General features: G+C 47.4%; 1 long non-coding RNA gene across 1 annotated transcript; it reads right to left on the minus strand.

The window, feature by feature from the left end:
* Nucleotides 1-2,364: 2,364 nt before the first annotated feature.
* LOC135819721 (uncharacterized) lies at nt 2,365-5,847 on the minus strand. Its single transcript, XR_010553969.1, has 2 exons — nt 4,640-5,847; nt 2,365-3,936 (listed from the first exon to the last, which is right to left on the minus strand). It is a non-coding gene; the product is annotated as an uncharacterized LOC135819721 (long non-coding RNA).

Genomic DNA, 5,847 nt, shown 5'->3' on the forward strand with positions numbered 1-5,847 from the left:
CAATGCCTGGCTCTAGTGAGAAAGCAGTTTGGCGCAAGCTCGCAAACTATGATTGAATCAGGGAGTGGTGGAAAGTCACATTATACCTCCCCATGATTAGCTGGTAATGACGACGATGCGGCTCCGGCTGGGTCTCAGTCTCAGAAAGGATTTGTTGGAGCATCATCAAACAGTGCATTCGCCTTCATCATACACTGGCTCCGTTGCCTACAGTAATTCACATTTTGACGGGGCGCGCTGGGACGATACGGAAGGAGCGGCGGGAACCATTGGAGTGCTCATGATGCTGGTTAGCGGAGACCGATGTGTCAAGAACGGGAACGCAACCGCACTACTGTACAGATCAGGAAGCGATGGAAGAGTTGAATCTGCTCAGCCTTCCATGCCGTGTACAGGGACACAAGCGTAAAAATGGCTACATTTCAAATGTGAACTGGCGATGGCATTGTGTGGCGATGAACACAACTGCAACTGTTCAAATTTCAGCATTTCGAACATTATGCTTCCCATGATAACTCACCGAATGGCTCACATGACGGAGTTGGACATTACCAGGCTAGGATAATCATTTGCTGTATTTATGGATAGTCCTTGAGTTTTCAGATGAAGTGCTTTATCTTTTACCTGTCGTTCCTTTAGTATGGCACAATGTCCATGGCTGCTTCCTTGTCTTCATAACAGACTTGTATAATCAGCATGATTCTGCTTTTTTGAGAAGAAATAAAACTTTCCTTTCAAGGAAGCCCAGAAACGTCAACCCCCATGGACTGTGCTTTATGACTCTCGTCCATCGACGTTAACCGTCGCAATAACTGCTGCATGTATGTTGTGCTGTGCGAACCGTACAAGATTTTACAGCTCACCCACGCCTTCCCAACAGGCTCCTATATCCCGTACCGTTAGCGTTACATTGAATATGAACTAGGCTAGCACAGTTATCCTTCGTTCTTTTGATGGCGGCGGGTAGCATGGAACTTGACGTGTTCTTGGGATCCTCGTGCAACACTTGCTGTTCCCGGATGCCATATTATTGGGTGCATCGAGGTTGCTTCTATGCTCACTGTTGTTTAGTAAGACAATTTTTTATAACTATTTCACCAAAGAATAAGGCAAGAGTATTTTGGGTTGGTTTGGACGCCTGGCTTCTCTTCACATAATAATCCAGTCATGTACTTCCACTCAGGGAGTAGTACAATACCTGCTTCCACTAACCCTGCTGAAGACAGTGACGGTACTGATCATGTACATGTACATGCCGTGCACCGTTCATTCATGCTGACAAAAAAAGTACACACTACACTAGTCTACAGACGGTGTAGCTACGTAGGGTGCCCGCAGTGTAGCCTGGGTGCACAGGGTGCACTTGCCCCGTCTCACTCGCGGCTCGGATCTTTGTGCAAGTCATCTATTAGAGAAATTCCGCCCTCTCTTCAGAATTGACGGATTTGACGGAATTGGATAAAATCAATTCTAACGACGGAATTTGTCACTTTTTGTGGAATCAAACTGTGCATCAACAATAACTAATTCTAGAATATACCCGTTACTTCCAGTTCTGTCAAGTGCATGCCTGCAATCCATTGCCAGGTGATGCCTTTTTACTTTGTGTTATTTTGCTGCCGAGTTGTTCAGAACTTTTCAGCCCCGATCTGTCCATGTGTACATGTCGGCCATCCGCAAACTTCATGTGGAAGTTTGCTTTACCTACCCGTCGGGCCCAATGACTCTCCTCGCAAGGCTCCTGTCGGGCAGCGACACAGCGTCATCGCCTGCTGATAACCACTCAACTTCTCAGGGAGATTAGCCGGCATGTTGCCTTTCCACATATGTGGCACCCTCATGACAAGGCCATGCTAAGGGCAAGCTGATTGCTTGATTTTAGCTTTACATTACCGCAGTCAGTCCAGCACAATACACCAAACATATTTCACTATTTCACTTGCAGCTGTGAGTATGCATACGGTACATATTCCGGCACATGACTCTATTGCATGCCGGACACTGCTGGTCCATTGTTGCAGTGTGTGAGTGAACTGCAGTACCTATTCCGTGATGGAACACTTACTATTGAAAGACTGAATGTTTGAGCTAATACAGTAATAGTCTTTGACTTCACTCTGATGCTGCTCATATGCTGCTCATATTATACCATACGCCAGAAGACCCTAAGTTAGTTCTAAGATATTGTGGACCATGCGACCATGTGGTACTTTCACTCTACAGCCAAGTCAACCCACTTCGTCAACACACAGGGTTTTCCTCAGACACAAGCGAATGGTTTACTCCACTCTGGAGAAGAACACAGTTTGCTCTCTTGAACACCAACAGCAGATAACCACGGAACATAGGAAGTGTAGCAACTGCTAGAATATTGAACTGTCGTCCACACAAAACAAATAAAGACAACTGAAAACCAAAACACATGCAACTGCCAACATGCATGTAACAGCGACTGCAAGCCAGAACTACAGACTCCGCGCAGGGAGGAACAGGGGAAACAGAGGTAACGCTTCCGACTCCGAGAGCCTCAAATAGCAGCGGACAACACAATACATCAACCTTGCGTGTCACCTTGCGCTACCGCAAACGGACACCCATGGATGCATAGTACAGCACAGACTCAGTGCATGCACGAAACGGAGTACATGTTAACCGACAACGGTCACCTTGCACCCTATGCAGTAAGTTACAGAGGCGGTGCCAACAAAAGAGCAGGGTACGTGTATAGTGCGCACTCCAATGGCACAGCAGAAAATGTTCTCACCAATAGCCACTGCTAGCTGTTTGTCATCTTGACTTTTGTGATAGTCTTCTGTGGTATTATGACTGGTTGATGAGGCAGATAGTGCACTCTGGCACCCACAGGTGTAGAATGGCTCACTTGTTCGGCGGATGCCTTGTCGCAGCTGCTGCTGGATCACGTTGTCGCATTTGACCTTGAGTTCCGGCTCGACTTCTAGGCGCTTGGATAGAGACTGGAAACGATCGAGTTGAGTGACAGTTGAGATGAATTGCCTAATGGCTAGGTCGTTGTTAGTAAAATTGGCTGAATCCTGGATGCCAATGCAGTCTAAGTCCCACAGATCTTGGATGGTGCAGGAGTCAGAAGTCGCATCAGTTAGAGAAACGATAGCTGGCATGGCTGCTCATCGGCGTAGCTGAGTGCTTGGAGTGACGTGTTCGGCCAGTCACCACAAAACCGACTGTGGTAGGCAGAAACTGTAGTCCTGATGGAAGTCCTCTGGTGCTCCCCGTCATAAACTCCCAGAGGAAATCTGCACCGATCAAGACGACTGACGATCTTACGGTTGATGGCGATACTGGTTGATGATGCACTAGCTGCTGTTGTGCTAGATGCTTGTACCTCGTCAGCCACAGGCTGATCAGCTACTATGTTGGTACTGCTGTCAGATTTCTGTTGAGATTCCGGGCAGATCGTGACATGATGGTGACCCATGCGAGAACACACATTACACTTGCGGGTGGCCTTGCACTGAGTTGACCGGTGCCCTGTGCGCAAACACACAAAGCAACGCTTCTGTTCAATCAGTTATTCTTTCCGCTGTGCTACTGTTGTGTATTTCGTGCAGCTCTTGTCCAGGTGAGATCCACCGCAGAATGCACATCATCTCATACTGCTGGCATTCCAGTTACCATCAGACCGCCTCCTTCTCGTGAACTTGCATGCGCCTGTCACCAGTGCACCTGCAGAATAGTGAGTGACATCTTCTGCTGTAGTACCGCCTGTGTTTGTGCGGCGCAGAAAGGCGTCTTGCATGATAACATAACGCTTCAGTGCTGTTCTGAAGTCGTTCGGTTTCCATTGTATCCCAGCATCTGAAAAGCCTCGCGATTCTTCGTCGTCAGGTTGCGATTCGTCCAGTTGAATCCGCGTTCGTCATGATCCGTATCCTGGTCACAGCACCAGGTGACGATCTGGTGACATCGGACGGATATAATACACAAGAGACAATTGTGATATTAATAAAAAAATTTTCATCTAAAGAGTGAATAGCAACTAAGTAGAGTGGTTGTCAGTTATTAATAAATTATGCGGTTGTCAGTTGACAACGCCCCTTTTTATTTACAATGCAGTTGCGTGATGTCCACCACTTTCTGTACATAATCTAAGAGTCCTAAAACAGCCACTGACTTCCAACTACCAAGGGAAAGCAAGCCCAAGCGCAGGAGAACCGTGCGCACGCGCGGGTACGTGACATATAATATCGTAGTAGAGCTGGCAGACAGGGCATGATCAGGGGTTCAGGCCCTGCATGTAAGCGCGCTGATTGGCTCAAACCCTGGCAACAATCACGTGGCATGTCTGAAATTACAAGTAGTTGTGATTTATGCTAAAGTTCAAACTGACGGAACACGTGCAGCGCTACACCGTGAACCATGTGAAAACAAAAAGAAGTAGAGGAGACACGGGATAGCAGACATGAACTCGGGGTCAAACTGATAAGTGTGTAACGTGAATGCATGCAGTATATGGAGACAAAACAAAGTCGCAGAACTCAGTACGTAACAAGACAGTACTACACACTAAACTCGTACATGTGAATGTCACAACACCATATGAATTAGCTCTTACACCCCACTTACGTTTCAGTCAGTAAGAGTACACATGCGTACTTACGTTGACTCCATTTTATCTGACTAGTCCAACGCCATTGTTGTGAGCCTTCGACACTTGGGAATACACAGGAGAGATAAGATAGCGGCGAGAGCGTCTCCCTGCTCTGTGAACACAGCTCAGACGCCATGCTTCATGATTGTGTGTCCATGGAATACAAGGACACAATAGACTTAGTGCAGCTAACGAAATGGATGAACGGACGACGGCCTGAGTGTTCTCCTTCCTCGATGAACACTGGCAGCCACCATATACGATGCTTGAAACACCATCGGCGCAGGCCACGTTTTTTGGCACCGACGATTTGTTCGTCCACCAACAGTCGAAACAAATGTTTCTCACTTGAACATTCCGTAGAGCTGCCGCTGTTGTGGCAAGGCCCATTGGTGCATGGTGTGTATACTCCAAATCTACATGTATGATGATGGGTCACTTCTGACGTTTGTGCTCTTGGACAGTGCGACAGTGCAACGCTGCGTGAAGATAAGTTGTGGCTCCACAATCGCTGAGAACGCTAGTGTGCGTCCATGGAATACTAAAACACAATAGGCGCGGCGCTGCTAAGGCCCACTTGGATGAATCGGACGACAGTGGTGGCGAGTGCATTCTCCTTCCTCGGTGAACACTACTGGTCACCCCGTTTGATGATCCACCAAACACCATCAGTGCAGGCCGCGTTTTTTGGAACCAGCGATTTGTTCGTCCACCAACAATTGAAATTAATGTTTCTCACTTGAACGATCTGTAGAGCTGTCGCTGTCGTGACAAGGCCGTGTGTACTCCAAATCTACATGTAGGATGAAGAGTAACAGTTAATACTGCTGATAATGAAGTTTGCGCTCGTGGACAATACAACGTTGTGTGAAGTAAATTGTGGCTCTACAATCGCTCAGAATGCTAATGTGTGTCCATGGAGTACTAAAACGCCCAACGTGGATGAAACGGACAACAGCAGCGGCTAGAGCGTTCTCCTTTCTCGGTGAACACTGCTACAAGACACTACCGGTATGCTTGATGATTCACCAAACACCAAGTCACCATCGTTGGGGGCCAATTAAGTAGTTTTCCGGCACCAGCGAGTTGTTCGTCCAGCAACTAACTTTGGGTCTTTCTTCAACACTTCGTAGAGCAGCCGCGCAAGGCCTTTCCTTCACGTTAGGGTAGCGATCCTTCCTAGATGCTATCGCCATTCATTGTTACTTTTTACTACA

This window comes from Sycon ciliatum, chromosome 1 (assembly GCF_964019385.1).
Source record: "Sycon ciliatum chromosome 1, ocSycCili1.1, whole genome shotgun sequence".
Taxonomy (NCBI): Eukaryota; Metazoa; Porifera; class Calcarea; order Leucosolenida; family Sycettidae; genus Sycon; species Sycon ciliatum.